This window comes from Camelus dromedarius, chromosome 3, assembly GCF_036321535.1.
Source record: "Camelus dromedarius isolate mCamDro1 chromosome 3, mCamDro1.pat, whole genome shotgun sequence".
Classification (NCBI taxonomy): Eukaryota; Metazoa; Chordata; class Mammalia; order Artiodactyla; family Camelidae; genus Camelus; species Camelus dromedarius.
The window spans coordinates 117,342,799-117,363,431 of record NC_087438.1 but is presented as its reverse complement, the minus strand read 5'-3'; the positions used below and the strand labels follow the sequence as shown (position 1 = coordinate 117,363,431).

General features: G+C 36.5%; 1 long non-coding RNA gene across 3 annotated transcripts in view; it reads right to left on the bottom strand.

Annotated features, from left to right (window-relative positions):
- LOC135321033 (uncharacterized) overlaps nucleotides 1-20,633 on the bottom strand; it is a 243,699-nt gene that overhangs the window by 15,168 nt on the left and 207,898 nt on the right. For 2 of the 3 annotated variants that reach the window (XR_010380443.1, XR_010380441.1), the window contains exon 4: nucleotides 39-225. The exons of the other annotated variant lie outside the window; for it this stretch is intronic. This is a non-coding gene — a long non-coding RNA (uncharacterized LOC135321033). The remainder of the gene's footprint in view (nucleotides 1-38; nucleotides 226-20,633) is intronic. 3 annotated transcript variants of the gene reach the window in all.

Below are 20,633 nucleotides of genomic sequence, written 5' to 3'. Positions count from 1 at the left end.
ATGTAGAGGGATGTAAATAGAATAACCAGTCATGTTACCGTCCATCCTTGCCTGGCTCCATATGGATCTTCTGCCTCATTTCTTTTTCCTGCTCAGATTCCTCTCAGGCTGTGGGCATGCAGGCTGGCTTTTATAGCCGTGATGATTTATAGTCATGTTTTACTTGGTTTGCCATGTAGGAACTTATCCTGAAGATCTCCAACCCCCTGAATGTGTCAAACAACCCTACGATGGGATTGGAAGGTAATTTTTGTGAAAATCAGGTAAGACAGTGAAGAAAAGGAAGGGAGAGAAGATTCTATTAAATAGACTTCAGTGGTAAACATTAAAAGTGAAAAATAAAATTTGCTTTTGGTGCTTGGCTACTGAAATCCTGATTTGGAGCCTGCCCTTCAACATACAAATTATAAAAGTACAGTGAAAATATCATGAGAGTGTGTCAGCTGACTTCTAGTTGAAAGCCACTGTGACCTGGGGAAATCCTTGAGTTATAGTTTCCTCGTCTGCAAAATAAAGGGATTTATTTTAGATCATTCTGTGTCAAAATTTTACATTCTTTTAAAATTTCCCTTGTTTAAAGTTATGTTTTTTGAGCCTCTAAAATGACTCAAATGATATTCTAAATATTCTTTTTAAAATTTTATTTTTAAAATAACTATCTGAAGATTAGACTAAGTGTACAAGGGGACCTAACCTGTATTTTGTGTTCATAATTCACCTAGAATCACATGGATATAATTATCCTCACTGCCGTGGCTATTTGAAGAAAATGGATCCATTTGGGGGTCATGAGCACGACGTCTGGAGGTTCAGGGCAGTGACACTTGCTCTCTTGCTGAGGAGATTTCAGAAACATCGTGCAGCCTAGAAAAGTGACCCTCAGGACCTGTCACCTAGTGAAACTGACAGAGCAGCCTGTGAGGAGGCCACCAGCCAGGGGCACAGGCACACAACAAGTGAGGGGCACCAACAGTCTGCTGCTTTTGGTGAGTAAATGCAACAGCCTCAGCCAAAAGCCACCAGAACAGCTGTCAAGCTGAGGTCACAGCACAAGGTTACAGGACATGGCATCCAGGAAGCATTATAAGGACAGGCAGGTAACACTTCAGCAATAGCTAAAGATCAGAAAGAAAAGAGATCTATTCAGCTGAGTGGAAGACAGAGACACAAGGAAATATTTATAGCAAATGATTTCCAGTGTAACCTAGAAATGTTCTGTGGCAGTTATTGAAACTTTGTAGTGAAACCACAGTAATTCTTTGGTCTCAGTTCTTAGTGGGGACTTTGGGTATACATGAAAAACAGAGACTTTGACCAAACTGAGCTCCAGACAAGCAAAAAGTAATTCAGCAGATGGCTGTGCATTTCTGAATTCTCAAGTGTTAGTGAGCCTTGTACCCTTGGATCACACATCGTATCCCATTGGTATTAGAGATGGTGGCTTTTCCTTTCCTTGTTGTGTGACTGTCTGGTGTGGTGTGTATCTGTGCTTTTCCTCTTTTTAATACAGGATTCATCAAAGTAATGTGTATATTTCTTTAAATTATGCTGTTTACAAATGTGTTTATCTTATGGGTTTTATGATCTTTCCTTTTAGAAATTGACTTGAATAATTTAGATGTTAAAACCTTTATTAGTTTGATTTTTAAAATGTTTTATTAACATTCTTTCTCACTTCTGACTGACCCTGTAACTGCAAGATATGTAATAGTACCTGTGTGGGATTTGAGGGACATTGTCACTTTGCTTATAGTGGGTCTTAGGGTGTCATGTGACAGTCATCCTTAAAATGAATGAAAACATATTCTTAGAGGGAATTTTGGTCAATTCGAGGCTGTTGTCTTTTGGGAAACCTGATACTCATTAACCAAGGCTGGGGATTACTGTTCTGAAATTGTAATTTTGCATAGCAATGATCTTAGAAAATGTCTACAGTGTTTGTAGCTGCCCCAGAATCATTCATTTTAAATGAAGAATTGGCCAGAATTGAGAGCTGTGTCTGTAGAGGAAACTTCCACAGGCTGGTGATACTTGCAGGAGGAAAACAGGGAGGCCTGGTTCCATCAACTGTGAAATTAGACAGAACACAGGTGAAAGGACAGGGAGGGAGTGAGGCTGGGGTATGATAAATGGGGACACCAAGCCCGCTCACTGCTAACCAAAAATAAGGTGGGGGGGATGATAGAAATTTCTCCTTTATGTGAAGTGCAGTTCCTTTGCGGGAACAGATGCAGGAGATCTTAAGGGAAAAATCCCACTCATCAGGCTATGGCAAGATATAATCACTGGTGTGCCTGGGCCCTACGAGTCCCAGGCCCTCCCCAGTAGGAGGAATTCCCACTCTACATGGTGGAGACCAATGGAAGCAGGAGAAGCTTCAGCATGTGGGAGGCCAATCTGAGGAGCTGTTCCCATGGCTCATTCCTGACCCCTGCACCTGGTTGCCTTCCTCACACGTGGGTGCCTGGAAGTAGCAAATTTGGCTGGAGAGGGGACAGCAGAGATAGCAAAAGTTGTAGACAGAAATAAGAATATGGTGCTACAGTGGGTAGCAGGGGATTCTCTGAGTGGCAGCAGGACAGGAGACCAGGGGTATCTCCATAAGCACCTAGCCACCAAGAGAAGTGAGGCAATTGAGAGGCACCCCAGAGGGAAGAATTTGGAGGGGCTGTTGTTCCAGGGACTCCAATCTGTTGTCCCTGTTTTGTTCTGTAACTGCATCTAGGCCTCGAGAAAAGCTTTTACAAGTGAAACAGAATTTTGGAAGAATGAATGACGAGTGAGAAGAATGAGTAAAGAACTTACACTGAATATTAGAGGGCTCTGTGTCCATTGACTTGTTAGATTATGCCTTGTTTTGTATGTTTGCTAGCAACTCATTTTAAGAAAACTGAAAAGAAAAAATAATGTGTCTTCCTTTCATGCCATTCCATGGTTCAAAAGCATTTTCACATGTTTTACATCATTTATAAAAAGAAAAAATTATGAGATAAACAAGGTTTGTTTTTCCAGTTTTGTGGATTAAGAAACCAAGCTCAGGATGATGGTTAAGTTACTGTTCAAGGTTACATAGTCTATAAGTGAATCAAGCTTTGATTCCAGTTCTTCTTTGCTTTTATTTTATTATGTTTCTTTTTGCTTTGGATAGTTTACACATTCACATGATTAAAAAATCCAACTGGAACAGCATTAAGAAGTCCCTCTCCAGCCCCTGTCCATGTCGACTATAGTCACACCTCCTTTTAGAAATAAAAGATATCATACTATGTACCCTTTTTTATGACTTTTTTTTGATGCAGTTAGTGATTTATCCTGGAGCGCTTCCCAGGGCCACGCACAAAGCGCCCCCTCCTTGCTTTGAGTTGCTGTATGCTGCTCCCTTGGGTGGAGGGTTCACAGGTATAAGTTTGAGTTTGATAACATTTGCATTTTTTTCTATTACAAACAAGGTTTTAGTGAATAGTTGCACATACATCATTTCATTTTATACATATGCTTCTGTAGGATAATTCCTCAAAGCAGTCTTGGGTCAGAGGATAAATGCATTTATAATTAAATAAAAATTGCCAAATTTCTCTTCATAGGAGTTACACTATTTTACACTTTCACCTGTAATATGTAAGACCGTCAGTTTCTTCATAAAATTGCCTGCAAATTGGTATTGTCTAACTTTGAATTTATGCCATTATGATTGTTTAGGCTAATTTCTTGGTGTAACCTTAATTTGCCTTTTTGGGGAAATTTCTCCTTTTGATTTTAATTTTTTATTGAAATATATGTGATTTACAATATTACATTAATTTCAGGTGCACAACATAGTGATTCTAAATTTTTATAGTTTGTGCTCCATTTAAAGTTATCATAAAGTATTGGTTATATTATCTGTGCTGTACAATATGCCCTTGTAGCTGATTTATTTTATACATGGTAGTTGTACCCTTAGTTCCCTATCTCTGAATTTCCCCTCCCCATTCTCTCTACCCACTGGTAACCACCAGTTTGTTCTCTTTATCTATGAGTCAGTTTCTGTTTTGTTATATTCATGTTTGCTTTATTTTTTTTAGATTCCACATATAAGTGATAACATACAATATTTGTCTTTCTCTGTTTGATTTATTTCACTAAGTATAATACTCTCCAGGTCCATCCATGTTGTTGCAAATGGCAAAATTTCATTCTTTTTTATGGCTGAGTAGCATTCCATTTTATATATATAAATCACATCCTTCTTTATCCATTCATCTATTGTTGGACACTTACATTGCTGCCATATCTTGGCTATTGTAAATAATGCTGCTATAAACATTGGGGTGCATGTATCTTTTCCAATTAGTGTTTTTGTTTTCTTTACTTATATACCCAGGAGTAGAATTTCTGGATCAAATGGCAGTTCTATTTTTAGTTTTTTGAGGAACCTCCATACTGTTTTCCACAGTGGCTTCACCAATTTACATTCCCACCAACAGTGTACAAGGGTTCCCTTTTCTCAACATCCTCACCAACATCTGTTATTTGTGGTCTTTTTTGATGATAACCATTCTGACAGTTGTGAGGTGATATCTCATTATGGTTTTGATTTACTTTTCTCTGATTAGCAATGTTGAGCATCATTTCATATGTCTGTTGGCTATCTGTGTGTCTTCTTTGGAAATATGTTCAGATCTTCTGTCCAATTTTTAATTATCTGTTTTTTAAAATATTGATTTGTATGAGCTGTTTATATATTTTGGATACTAACCCCTTGTTGGTCATATCATTTGCAAATATTTTCTCCCATTTAATAGGTTGACATCATTTTGTTGATGGTTTCCTTTACTGTGCAAAAAATTTTAAAGTTTACTTAGGTCCCATTTGTTTATTTTTGATTTGTTTCCTTTTCCTGGGGAGACATATCCAAAAAAGTATTGCTATGATTTATATCAAAGAGTGTTCTGCCTATGTTTTCTTTTAGTAGTTTTATGGTGAATGGCCTTTAATCCATTTTGAGTTTTGTTGTGTACGTGCTGTCAGAGAATGTTTTAATTTCAGTCTTTTACAGGTAGCTGTCCAGTTTTCCCAGCACCACTTACTGAAGAGACAATCTTTTCCCCATTGCATATTCTTGCCTCCTTTGTAATAGATTAGTTGACCATAAATATGTGGGTTAATATGTAAGCTCTCTATTTTCTTCCATTGATCTAAGTGTCTGTTTTTGTGCAGATACCATACTGTTTTGACTACTGTAGCTTTGTAGTATAGTTTGTAGTCAGAGAGTATGATACCTCCTGCTCTGTTCTTCTTTCTCAAGATTGTTTTGACATTTGTCTTTTACACTATGAATTGAGATTAATTTTTCCTCTATCATTTGTCTTTTGATTTTGCTACTTGTTTCTTTCTTTTCTTTTTCAATAATTTTTTTGAGTTATAATCAGTTTACAATGTTGTGTCATTTTCCAGTGTAGAGCACAATTTTTCAGTTATACATTAACATACATATATTCATTGTTGCATTCTTTTTCACTACGAGCTACCACAAGATCTTGTATATATTTCCCTGTGCTATACAGTATAATCCTGTTTATCTATTCTATATATACTTGTCAGTATCTACAAATTTCGAGTTCCAGTCTGTCTCCTTGTTTCTTTTTAATTTGGTATTTAGACATATTTTTAGGTAGACAAAATGATTATTATATTTTTTTTTTACAATTTAAAAATGATTCTAGATTTTAAATTAGAAAGGCTTTCTCTAACCTAAGGATATGTTTTCTTCTATTGGCATAACAAGGTATAAAAGTAAGATCAAAGCCAATATCTAAAATTTCAATGTCTCCAGGTTAGCATGTTTCATACCAGCACTGGTGGAAGGCTAAATTTGTGCCCTCATTCTCCCATGACACTAGCAGAAACTGTAGTGCAAGACCTTTTCAAATAATTTTATGGGTTTTTCCTTTTTGAAACTTATGTAGATATTTGCAGCATATCTTCTTGAGAAGGTTATCATCATTTGCTAATGCCAATTCCTCACTTGCCAATCATTCTTAAATCAACTCTGTTTCAAATCAGTAGCCTACATTCCCACTATTCTTCTGAAATTGCTCTTTTCAAGGGCATCTATCACCTTCATGTTGCTTAAACCACTGGTCAATTCTTAGTCCTCATATTAGTTGATCTGAAAGCTACATTTGTCATTGATCATCCTTCTCCTTGAAACATACTTCATTGGTTTCCAGGACACACACTTGCCCGCTTCTTTCCGACTTCATTGGCTACTTCTTCTCTTCAGGCTGCTTTGCGGATTCCTCCTCATATTCCTAATCTCTTGACACTCGAGTCCAATCTTTTCTCTTCCCTAGCTCCCCTCACTCCCTTGGTGGTTACTTCTATTCTCAAAGCTTCTGCTTCTCATGTCTCTCACCTCCTGAACCTCCCAGATGATACCCAGATTTACATTTCCATTATGGGTCATTCCACTAACTCTAGGGTCATCTATTCAGATGCTTACTAAATGTCTCTTCAGTAAGTTCCTCAAATTTAACATATCTGAAACTAAGCTACTATTCTTTCTCTTTTCTAAGTCTGTTCATATTTTTCTCCATCTCATTTAACAAACTTAACTTCTCATTTGCTCAGACCTCTCTCACACCCAACATTCAAGCCCCAAGGAAATACTTCTGAACTCAGCTTCAGAATATTTGCCTGACTACCCATCCCCATAGCCTTTGCCCTCATCAAAGCCGCCATCACCTGGGTCACTGAAAGAGCTTACTCACTGGGCTCTAGGCTTTTATCCTTGCCCTCATACAAAGTAGCTATCCCTTTAAGACGTAAGACATCACATTCCTCTGATTAAAACTTCACAATGGCTTCTGACCTCAGAGTTAAAATCAATGTTATTACACAGGCCTCCAAGGCCATTCATAATCTACCTCCACTCTTTCACTCTGACCTCATCTTCTAATACTGCACTTCTCCAGACTCACAGACCTCCCCACTGCTCCTTGTTTAATAAGCAAGATACTCCCTCACTGTATTAATTTTCTACTGCAGCTGTAAAATATTATCACAAAATTAGTGATTTAAAGCAACACAAATTTATTATCTTACAGTTTTGTAGGTCGCAAGTCTGACACAGGTCTCACTGGGCTAAAATTAAGATGTTGGGATGTCTGTATTCTCTTCTGGAGGCTGTAGAGGCAAATCCATTTCCTTTCCTTTTCCAGCTTCTAGAGGTCACCCACATTCATTGGCTTTTGGTGCTTTTTATCCAACTTCAAAGCAAAAATGATAGCATCTCTCTGATCCATCTGCCATAGTCGCATATCCCTGTGACCATAGCTGGGAAAGGTGCTTTGATTTTAAGAACCCAGTGTGGTTAGATTGGGCCCACTTGTATAATCTCTTCATCTCAAGGTTGGTAACCTTGTTAATATCTGCAAATTCCCTTTTGCTATGTAAGTTAAACACACTTAAGGTTCCAGGAATTAGGATGTGGATATCTTTGGGAGGAGGGCCATTATTTTGCTTAGCACACTCATCTCTTTTAATATTTGCTCATAGATCACTTTTCCTATTTAGATCCACCACTACCACAGTATTCCCTCTCTTACATTCCTACTTTTTTGTTCTAATAATAGTAATCACCTTATAATATACAGTGTGGTATATATTAATAATTGTTTTTTTTCTGTCCCCCCTCATCAGAGTGTAAGCTGTGTGGTGTCACCAAAGTTTATGTTTGTTTCATGCTCTAACTGCAATGCCTTGAGCAGTGCCTCAGGATAGCCTCAATAGATACTTGCTGAATGAATGGATGAAAGAAGGAGTGGGGATTAAAACCCAAGGATCCTACCTTGTTTCTAAGGTAGACTTTCCAAATCAAGGGATGAAATACATTTTGAGCCAGTATCCCCATGGATTGATTGTAGAATTTATAAATTTACTTTTACTGATGGACTCATAATAAGTAATGGAGTTTACTGGACTTTCACATGTGTACAGTGACATAGTGGATCCTTAGTCCTTATAATAGGGCCTTATTCATAACACAGGATATGATCTAATTTGATCTCATTTGATCTATAATTTATTGATTTCATAAATATCAAGTTGAGGATGATTCCTTCTATTCCTAGTTTTCTGAGTTTTCTGAGAGTTTGTACCATGAATGGGTGTCACACTTGGTCAGATACTTTTTAAGCATCAGTTGATGTGATCAGATGATTCCTCTTCTTTAGCCTGTTGATATGGTGGATTATACTGATTGATTTTTAAATATTGAGCCAGACTTGTATCCTTGAAATAAACTCCACATGTTCTTTATATGTTCCTGGATTTTACTTTCTAATATTTTGTTAAGAATTTTTGCTTGTATATTCATGAGGAATATTTGTCTGAAGTTATAATTTTTGTACTATCTTTGTCTTACTTCAGTTTCAGGGTAATAGTGGTTTCATGGAATGAGTTGAGAAGGGTGCCTCCTCCTCTGTTTTCTAAAAGAGATTATGGAGAAGTTCTAGTTGGGGAAAGAAGTCAGGAAAGGGAAATAAAAGACATAAATTAGAAAGGAAGAAATATGCTGTCCCTATTTGCAAGTGACATGATAGTCTATGTACAAAATTCAAGGAAATCTACAAAAAAACTTCAAGAACTAAAAAGTGAGTTCAGGAATTTAGAATATAAAATAAACATTCAAAAATCAATTATGTTTCTGAATGTTAACAATGAAAATGTAGAAACCAAAGTTATACAAAAATACCATTTATATCCATTCAAAGTTAGTTGTAAATTTAATAAAACACGCAGGACTTGTATGCTGAAAACTACAAAACACTGATGAAATAAATCAAATGAAGAAACAAACCATGTCCATTGATTGAAAGACTCAACATAGTAGAGCATTGCAAAGATGTCAATTCTCCCCAAATGAACATACAGATCCTATAAATATCTCAGGAAGATTTTTTATAGATGTAGACAAAATTATATTGAAAAGCAAAGGAACTAGAATAGCTTAAACAATTTTCAAAAAGAAGAATAAAGTGGGAGAACTCACTCTACCTGAGTTCAAGAATGATGATGTACCACAGAAACCAAGACTGCAGTGGTACTGGTGAAAGGAGAGGCCCAGAGATCACTTGGATAGAATAAAGAACTTAGAAATAAACCCAGACAAATACAGTCAACTGATTTTTTTCTAAAGATGCAAAAGCAATTCGATGAAAAATGAATAAACTTTTTAATAAACAGTGCTGGAGCAATTGGATGTCCACAAGCAAAAAAAAAAAAAAAAAAAAAAAGTTTCAACCTAAGCCTCACATGTTATACAAATATTAACTTAAACTGATTAATACATTTAAATGTGAAATGTAAAACTATAAACATTTTGAAAATGACATAGGAGAAAATTTTCAGTACCTAAAATGAAGATTTATTAAGGACAACACAAAAAGCATTATTCACACAAAAAATGATAAATTAAACTTTATCAAAATTATAGACTTTTGCTCTTGGAAACCTTATTAAGAAAATTGAAAAGACAAAAGAAGACTTACAGACTGAGAGAAAATATTTGCAAGTGATATATCTGACAGCAGACTCACATCTAAAATATATAACGAACTTTCAAAAATTAATATAAAAATAGCAAATAATCTAATTAGAATATGAGCATAGAGAAGAAGAGAAATTTCACTGACAGGAGTACATTATGGCAAATTAGTACATGAAAAAATGTTTAATGTCACTAGCCATTAGTGAAATACAAACTTAGATAACAATGATATATTAAGCCACACCTCTTAGAACAGCTGAAATAAGAAATAGTGACAATACCAAATCAGCATTTGGGAAGGACGTGGGGTCACTGGATCTCTCATATATTGCTGGTTTGGCAGTTTCTTAAAAGAACTAAATATACATTTATTATAAAATCCAGCAATAGTATTTCTGGGCATTTATTGCACATTTATTGGAAATTTATGTCTACACAAAAACCTGTACACAGTTATTTGTAGAAGCTTTATTTGTAATAGCCCCAAACTAGAAGCAACCAAACTGTCCCTTGGGAGGTGACAGTTAAACAAGTTGTGGTACATCCATACCATGGAATATTACTCAGTAGTGATAAGGAATGCCTGCACAACTTGGATGGATTTCAAGGACATTACAATGAATGAAAAAAGCCAATCTCAAGAGATCACAAGCAACATAATTCCCTTTATATAACATTCTTTTTTACAACATTTTTTATTGATTTATAATCATTTTACAATGTTGTGCCATATTTATATAACATTCTTGAAATGACAGAGTTATAGAAATGGGAAAACAGACTAGTGGCTGCCAAGGGTTAGGGATGGTGTTGAGCAGAGAATGTGAGCACGACTGTGAGGAAATAGCATAAGGGAGATGTTTGTGCTGGTGGAATATTTCTGTTTCGTGATTGCAGTCATGCTTATACAAATCTATACACTTAATAAAATGGAAAAAGCCCAGTAAAGGCTTGCTTTCAGCTAAGTCTAGGTCTGGGGTAATGGTGTAAATTGAATCACCGAGTTTGTACCACCTGGAGGAAAGAAATATGAGCATGCCTTGAAGATATTGTGGGTTTGATTCCAGACTACAATAAAGAGAATATCACAATAAAAATGACACAGAACTATCCATGCACATAGTAGCAATGTCCAATTCTTGATTATAATATTATACTATAATAATGTAAGATGCAGCCAGTGGGGAAACAGAGTGAAGAGTACATGGGTCCTCTTGATTACTACTTTTGCAGTTTCCTGTTTAATCAATATTTTAAAATAAAAGTAAAAAAAAAAAATACATGTTTTATTCCAGTGCATAATGGTTATCTAAAGAAAATACAGATGCCAAATATGCTTTTTAGAGATATAGTGCCACTTATTTTGAAAAGTATTTTTTATTGAGGAGAAATCATATAACATTAAAAAATAACTATTTTAAAGCATACAGCTCAGGGGCTTTTAAGTACACAAAGCTGTGCAATCATCATCACTATCTAGGTCCAAATCATTTCATCAGCCTGAAAGGAGACCCTGTACTCATTAAGCACTCACTACCAGTATCTACTCCCCTCTACCTGCAGCCCCTGGAAAGCCAGTCATCTACTTGCTGTCTCTACTACAGATTTACCTGCTCTGGATATTTCATATAAGTGAAATCATACAATATAGGACCTTTGTCACATGCTTCTTTCACTTGGCATAATGTTTTCAAGGTTCATCCATGTTGTGGAATATATCAGTACTTCATTCCTTTTGTGACTGAATAATATTCAATTATAAGGTTGCACCATGGTTCGTCTATCCTTTCATCTGTTGATGGACAATTGGGTTGTTTCCACCTTTTGGCTATTGTGAATAGTCTTGCTATAGACATATGGTGGCAATTTAATACAAGAAAATAGTCCATGCTTTCCTTGCGGAAGGTGTAGAATCCATGTAAGTTATATATTGTGGGTTACAACCAGTAACTCTAAGCGTTTGTCATTTATTTGGGAAAGATGACCTGTCACTGCAGTTTTCTCAGTCATTCCTTCATCCCAGGTGAATCAAATATTGGAGCACTTAGAGATAACACAGGCACTGACTGCTTATTTTGGGAGGAACAAATAAGAACACTTTATGAGATCAGAGACAAAATGTCATCATAAAAGCAATTGTAAATTATTAGATGAGAGTCAACATTGTTCTCATAAGTGATCAAGACATAAATATTTTATTCTTTAAAGGCTTCAAAAACATAAAATAGGAGATACAGTTCTTCAACAATAAAACAATGTGAACCATGGAGATGCTTAACCTCTTGGGTTCAGTTTATTTAATATGTGGTCATCTTTGTGTCCTTAAATGCTTTAGAAATTAAATATATAACACCTTAAAGTCACTAAAGTCATTGTTTTCCAATCCTAGAACTAAATAACTCTCCAGAAATGTTTTTAGGCCTATCCAAGTAAGTTTACTCTTTCTTTGTACAGAACCAGTCCAGCTCTTTTCACAGCCTTTCTTCCTGGTTAGCTCTTTCAATGTGAAACCATTGCTTTCCCAGCCATGCTGCGTGTCAGAACTGCCTAGTACATTTCCTAAAATACCTTTGTCTATGCTGCCACCCAGATCAACTGAATCAGTCTTTAGGAACAAGCCCAAGCATCTTATTTAAGTAAAATTCTCAAGTGATCTTAAGATGCTACCAGGGTGAGGGAGTAATGATTCAAGCCAGTGTTTCTCAAACTTGGATGAGCATCAGAGTTCCCTACAAGACTTGTTAAAAAGAAGCTGGGTCCCACATTTTGGATTCTGATTCAGTGGTTCTGGGTGGGACCTGACGTTTTACGAGATGAACAAGATCCCCAATGATGCTGATGCTGCTAGCCCAGGATCCAATTTTGAGGACAATGAATTAATGTCCTTTTCTCTCAGTGATGATGAGTACTGGCCAAAGTCCTCCATATAAATACCTTGAAAATTATTCTTTTTACCTATTTTGAAGAATTTCCTTTAGCATGTTAATTAAGATGATGGGCCTTACAGTCAGAAGGCCTGATTAAATATGCCCCTTCTATGTAACTTTGGTCAAATTTCTTATTTTTTTCTTTTTCTTTTTTCTTTTTGTTAATGGAGGTACTGGGGATTGAACCCAGTACCTTACAGTTTCTTATTTTTTAAATCTCTGCTTTCTTCATCTGTGAAATGGGTATGATATGCTTGTTTTAAGTGTTAAATTTGATAATATATGTAAAGTGATTGACATACAGTAAATAGAATCTTTAACTTTTCTTGATAGCTTTCATTTCCAACTATCACAACTTTCCTTTGTTCTAATTGGCTGTCAAGTTCTGTTCTTCTTATTGGTTAATAAATAAGGAAATGTATGTTAAAAATCAAGAAGATAATTAATTTGGGAGTTCAGCTGAGGCTCTCAAAGAACTGACTGAGGGTATTTACTGGTTGTATGTAGTGGGTAAAAGCTTCATCTCTGGAGTCAGAAAACCCAGGGTTTGAGTTCTGTCTGAAACTTCTCTAAGTTTGTTTTCCTCTGTAAAGTGATGGTAATAAGAGTTCCTACACATTGAATTATTGTGATTGTAACAGAAAAGATAATGCAATGAAGTGATTAGACAGTCCTGGGCATGTCTTAGGTACTCAATAAATGTTAACTATTATTAATCTGAGGGGTAGTTGATTCCTAACTGCTCCTTTAAATATTAACTCTCGTTTTCCTCTTTGAGCTGATGTGTTTTTATAGTTCCTTGAGGTATGTCAGGAAGGAATGTAAATTCCCCACGGGGAATGCAACTCTGGAGAAGAAATTTGTTTACTGTTTCTGCAACACTCTTCTAAATACAAGACTGAGAAGGAGTGAAGAGTTACTCTTCAGACACTAAATAACTTCACTTTTATTTCCATTGCGAGAATCAAGAGAAGAGATGTTGAAACTCTTGGTCAATCATTAGTTTCCATTTCAGACCCTCACTTGGGCACTTCTGTCAGTGGACAGCATTTCAAACAGGGCTGCCAGTCCCCCTCTGTGGCTTCCTGGCTGGGATGTAGGGAAGTCCTTCACATGCTCTCTGGCAGTGTAAGTGCAGATACCTCTATTCAAAAGCTTTTTTGTTTTTTGTAATTTTAATTTGATTACAGAATGGAAACCATCCCCAAATGCTCTGGATGTGATGCCAACTGATCTTGAGGCACAGCAGCATCTACAATAGTCTTTTCTGCAAATATATTAACAGGAGGTGTTTCTTCATTCAGTTCTCAGGAAAGGATGACTCTGCTGCTGATAGCACTCAGTCATGTTTCCTAAAGTTTGGTACACATCCCACGAGGGACATGAAATATTTGATGGGTGGTGAATAGACAGGCACTTATTTTAATATTCAGTGTTTAATATACATTAGGAAAAAGCACACATGCTTGTTTTCCCAGATACTCTTGTTTAAAGTAAATCTAAGATACATAGAAAGCTTAAAATTTGAGGTAAGGAAATATTAGGTGAACAATAGTATAAGGGGCATGTATGCAGTTTTGATAAATACAGTGAAGGTGAATGTGATACAAATTTGGGAAACGTGTTGCAAAATATGCAGGCTGTTTGGTGCCTCAGGAGCTAAAAATGATCCATCTGTATATATCACAAGTAGGGGTACATTTAGCTGTAGAGAATGAAATGGCTATGACAGTCTTTTCTAATTTTTCATTCATGTATGGTTATCTTCTATACCAGCTTTCCTTTGCTTGTCACAATTCTCCCCTTTAAAGATTTTACTAATTATAAAAGAAAGATAAAGAGGAAAGAACCAACACACATATTCAGTGAAAAAGAAAGTGTAAATTTTTGGATTAATGGGTACTTCATTTAAGATGGCCATTAATATGACCAGACTTTCTTGTCAATTTATGAAGTAAGAGCCTGGCTCAAGCCATTATATTTTCACATGTTTTATGTAGCACTGGAATTTATTTTGTAATTTAATGGCTAGATTCTTAATCTTATTGGATCCTGAAGGGAAGCAAAATTAGTACTGGAAAAAAAATAAATAAAATAAGTTTTCTTTGCTTATGTGCAAGTCATGCCAAGCTGTATGTTTCATGTAAGATTAATAGCAGAGTGTTTCAGTTCTTTTTTATCAGAAGCAAAAACTGGCTACTTTATCTCCCCAATCCAGGAAACAATGGAGTGATATATGCCACAAGTCCAGGCATAAAAGAAGCTCTTGAAAATAAGGTCTTCTAAGTTGAATTGGCCAGAAATGAGTCAGAGAACAAGTCATGGTGATGAAGACATAAATGGCATCCACATTGCTACCATGGTTTCCAAGGAATAATATTCTCTTCGTACTACCAAATGTGACTGGTTTATATATCTGCCCTACTATTGTCTCTGTGAAGTAGTATATATATATTTTTTACTAAATTGTTCAACAAATATTTATTGAGCACCTTTGATGTGTCAGGCACTCACCGTTTCAGGTGCTGGTGATGTAGCAGTGAGGAAAACCACTGAAGTCCCTGCCCTCAAGGAAACCAGAGCTGTTTATGCGAACTATCATTGTGAACATGATTACCTTCCTACATTAAAATGTACTTCTTAAATATTCTTATTTTCAAGAAGTTCAGAAGTGATTTTAAACAATTAAGAAATGATTGGGAATAGAGTTAGGTCATAAAATTCAGTTAAACAAGTTTAGAGGTAGCGCACAAGAAAGAGAACTCACGTTTAAAGACAACAAGAATGAACATTTAGAGCACTTGATATGCTCTGGACACTTTGCTCAGCACTCTGTATTTATTATCTCATTTAATCTTCACATCTCCCTTATATAAGTGGTACTATATTATCACCCTCATTTTATGGATGAGGACACTGAACTTAGAACAATTGAATGTCTTTTCCAATGTAATCCAAGCTTGTTTAATGGCATAAATAAGAAATAAAAACAAAAAGAAAGCAATCTGCCCCCCACCTTAACCACCATAGAAAAGTTCATCCATCATGGCAGGGGGAAAGAGAAAAAATTAGATTAACACAGAGTATGAATACAAGAGTAAAAATCAAAAAGTGGTAGATTTTAGAAAAATTCAGGGATCCTATTTCCATATTTTTATCTGAGTTTGCAATATTTGTGATTGATCCGCCCCCTCCTCCCCATCTCTGACAATAGGTTGTCACATATTTCTAATCACAAATGCAAAATCACAGAAAGTCCTGTATTTTCAAGCCACTGCTCAATGGAGGGCACTTATCAACTTTGGCTACAAGGATTAGCCACCACTCAAGTGCTACTGGATACAAGAGTCTTCAAATGGGGATTCCAGCCATTCCTTTCAAATACATACTAGTTCTGAGTTTTGGAGAACATGTAAAATATGTATTTTTTCTTGAATTTGGAAAAGTTAGGGCAGAGAAACCATTGTGTTTTTCTCTCCTCTAGGGATTAAGACTTAATGTAGGGAAAAAAGCAAAGGAGACGGTAGATGCAAAGTGGTCTATATGTGTATTCCTGTAATAAAATCTCATTGCACTTGGTCTCCAGTGGAAATCTTCCTCCATCCTGGTGGGAAGGGAGTGCTGGCATCTGCACGTGTGCTGGGTACTTTCTCCAGCTGCTTGTTTACTTTTCTAACTTAAGTATTTGTAGAAGTTACCTCCACTGTGGAATTAACAAGTAACCTCACCCTGAAAAGTATTTCTGCAGTGTTTCTTGGATGGTTCTTCAACCACAACAATGCTCGTGAGTGGCTGGGAGCATTAGGTTCTGTTCCGCTGCCACTTCTGGGATTTGCTTTGAAATCTGTGGACTCTGAGTCTCTTAGGTGTCTCTCCAGAAAGTGAGGTTTGGGGACCTAGGCAAGATCAACACATGAAAACCTCAAAGAGAGAATAATACTTTCCTGTCTTTAGATCCCTTCATCAAGGATAAAGGTGAGTGAGTCAGCCAGACAGCTGAATCACAAATACTTGTCAGTTGCCTCCTATGTGCCAGGAAGAGGGGACAGAGTGACCAATGGCCGGCATAGCCCCAGCCCGAGGGAGGCTCTCACCTAGTGTGGAAACCAACATGGAATAGGTGACTTTGTGTTCACATCAACAGTCAAAGGAACCCAGAAGGTAGTTATTCCCACACATGGAGTAGGGGCCAATGATTTTTCTCATTCACTCTAAAGAAGCCACTTGCCCCCAAGCGTATATTTTACTGAAAACAATAAGAGGGATTTTTATCTCACAGGACAGGAAACACCATTTCTCACCAAACCTGTGGACTTGATCTATATTCCCAAGTTCCTCACAGCCACAGAGCCACACGTTTTCTCTCTCTTTTGACTCTTCTCTAAACCTCTCTAGTTCCAGTCCTCCATTTCCAGATCTTTCCTTGAATCCTTTCTCTTTCTTAAATATAATAAATTAATTCTGTTTCAGCTCTTTCTAACTTTCATAGCTGCCTCTAAAAACTGACTTAGCAAGCAGCATACCTGCCAATTATCAGGAATTTCTCTCATTAAAAGGCAAGGGAAAATTATGTAATACTTTTGATTTCCTCACTTATGTCTCCACCCACTGCAGGGTTTCCACCTCTTTGCAAAGTCTTCCCAATTGGTTTGAGAGTTCCCAGCTGATATTTCACATGTACTTACAAAGTGCTGTCAGTCACCAGATGACATCCTTCATCTGTTTGCTTTTCTGTTTTAGCCCCCTGTGGTTTTCCCATCTGTGGCGGATACCTTTGATGCCTGCATAGTCACATAGTCCAGTGAAGGTGTCTTGGCTCTGCCTCCAGGATTTTCAGCCAAGCTCCCTCCTTTTAGACAGAGCTGCCAGTACACAGCCTGCTGATATTCGAGTGCCAGAGCAGAGCCATAGAATCTGATGTCCCTAGGATATAGAATATATTCTAAGAATGTGTGCATAGAATATGTGCTGAATGACATTGTGTTCATCGTGCAAGGAGGGAGAATGCTTTCCCACTCTTTTTGTCATCAGAGAGGTCATATGAACACTAGAGAGTTTTTCCATTGACACCATTTTTGGACTAACAGCATCCTCTTGCTGTGTAGTCTCATTATATTCTTGCTTCAGAGAATTAGGATTTAACATGCCATTACATGAAATATGTTGCTGATGATGATAGTCTTTTTAAAGACTATATTTGTATTACACATATTTTACTCATATTACTATCCACTAGAATGTGGCTTCCATTCTAGGCTGTCATTTTCTCAGGGCCTAGAATAGTATATGATCCGTAGCAGATAGATAATAATTATTTGCTGATTGAATAAATGGATGCATTGTCTCTGTGTTGCAATCTACACTATACTATATGTCATTAACGTTTTGGATTATATACCTTACCTCCCTAAGTAGATTTTAAGTTGTCTTTTAAGCAAGGACTACATGGGGGAGGAAAAGTTATTTTCTCTCTACACTTCCAGGTTCATGGCTAAGATCCTTCTGTAATAAAAAACATATTAACAGGAGAAAAACAAATAGAAATTTAATAACTGGTATACCTTCCGTATACATGGGAGATACCCAGGAAAACTGAGTAACTCCCCAGAATGACCCAACCTGCCGCCTTAAATACTGTTTCCAGCTAAAGACAAAAAAAGGCATTTGGTGAGGAGAGCCTGGTTTTCAGGCAAAGCACAGTAAACAAAGGTATGGTTGTTATGAAGATTTAAGTCCATGTCTTTTCATTGATAGAGTTGCTAGAGGTTTAGTCACCCTCCTTTTCATGGTACAGAAAGGTAGACACCCTTACAAATGGAAATTTCCCTTATAAGTGTAAATTTCTCTTATGAAAGTGTAATTTCTACTCTGTTTTCAGAGTTTTTTTCTGTGTCCGCTGTTTCTTAAAAATAATCAGCCTGAAATAATCCTTATGTCAAAAAGGCTTTTTTTAGGGTGACTTATTCTGCTCCCCTTCAACTACATCCTACAATTATTTTTGTCCTAATGTTAAAGATAAAGGGTCTAGATTAGGTGGTAATTACCCAAATTGTACTTAGTCTAGGATCTTAAAAACTCCTACAGTCACTCCATTTGTCCTCTTAATTATTCATTGAGTCAGCTTTGTTGACAATTTCTCCATGAAATGTCCCCATACTCCCATGCTCCACTTAGCATCCCAGGCTAAGTTCTCCTGTGCTATCACTTTCATGTATCATGTTAACACTGCATTTCCATGTTGTATGGCTGTTGTCATTTTCAGTATTTTTGTTGAGGGCTGTTTGCCTACTTAGACTGTGAGTCCTTAGACTGTAACAAATATCTCTTTATCCATCTTTATGTCTCTGATAATGTTTAATAAGTGTCTGAACAGTGTCTCTGTTATGATAATATGAAAATTAAAAAACCTCCAAATAACATTAAATGCTCAAGTATGTGGTGCTAAGTATAAAATAATGCAGGTTAAGGGACCTTGTAACTGCTTTCAGATGCTAAAGTTTGCTTCTAAGTTACTTGAGGGTGAAATTGACCTTCCTGTGGGATGACAAAGAATTTTATACTTCAGATCAGTAGGCAAACATTTACCGCAGACAACAGTGGCATATATTTACATATAATATTTGCACATGTGAACCTCAGTAACTAGAAGTGACTTCTTATCTATGCATTGTTTTGGTGGCTGGTGACTATGCAAAACTAAACCAGAGAAGGTGCTCTGTTTTAAATAAATATGTCGAGGGACTTCCAGAATGTGTAAAATAAGCAGACAATTGATAAGTATGTTTTTTTTAATTGTCACTAAATTTGGAGAAAATATTCATATGTGATTTATGCATAGAAATAGCAAAAAAAAAAAAAAAGGCAATTGCTAGGAAAGGTTACTAAGAATAATTGTCTTTTAAACTCAGTAGTATTTCCCTGCCAACTTTGAGAATAACACCTGATTTTCAAGTCAGGTAGGAGCCCTTTAGTTAATGCCTCTGTATTAACTTTTCAATAAATAGTTAGGTTTTATTGTTTGCTTGTTATAGTTTAGAATCCAAAGATTCAAGAAGTCAGAAAGCCTTTCTGGGCCCCAGAAGCTGGGCATTTGGTGTCTAACAACTTTTCAGGTTTCTCTGTGGGAAGGAGCAAGCCTTCCCCGAAACTGTCTCCACTGGGGGATCTCAGGTGTCAGAAGCATGGCAAGTAGGTTCTTATCTTGGCTGATTGCAGACCTTCCTTACTTCTGACTGTGCCATTAGTAGCATTTATGTCATATGTAATTATTGGTTAAATGTAATTTAAAATAAAAAAGAATGTGCCATTCTTTTCCTTAAAATCCCCCTGCATTTTTCCATCATGTAAGAATAAAATCCAAATTCTTTACCATGAGGTCCTATATAATCTGCCTCCACACTCCCCTCTGGATTCACCATTCACCGCCTTTCCCTCATTCCAGACATTCAAAAGGCTTTAACCTTCTTGTTATGTCTCCAGCAGAGCAGCTCATCCTGTCTCAGGGACTTCACATGGCTTACTTAGCTAGGAAAAATCCTTGCCCCAGGTCTCTGCATGATGGCTTCTTCTCTTCATTCAGGACTTTGCTCAGAAATCTTCTTCACAGAGTCTTCTCTGGGCACCATTACCTACCACTTTTCCTCACTTTGCTAAGTGACTTTCTAGCATAATATATGTATTATCTCTTCATGACATTTACCACTGTGACCTTTTATTGCTTATTGTTTGTCATATAATTTGTTTTGTCTCCCTCTACTAAGAATGCCAACACCACAAGAGGTTCTTGTCTGTCTTGCTCCCTGCAGCACACATCACTCTTAGACGAGTGCATGGCACATAGTAGGACCTTGGTAATATTTGCAGAGTATAGTCCCCAGACCTTATACTCTGTGAGGCAGAGACTGCCTGTCTTGTTCACCAGTCCTTATTTATTATTTTATTTATTACTTTGATAGTAGGTCTACTTTCCTTGCACAATGCCTGGGATGTAGTTGGAAAGAATACTTTAAAAAAAATAACTAGAGAAATGAATGAATTCCATGGACAGATTTTGAGTATAATTAAATATATGTATGAAAATGAGGCTTAACTATGTTCTATATATTACACTACTATGTAAAAGAAGAAATTTTAATTAATCCTGAGTTTCTATATGTTATTTCAAGGATCAGAAA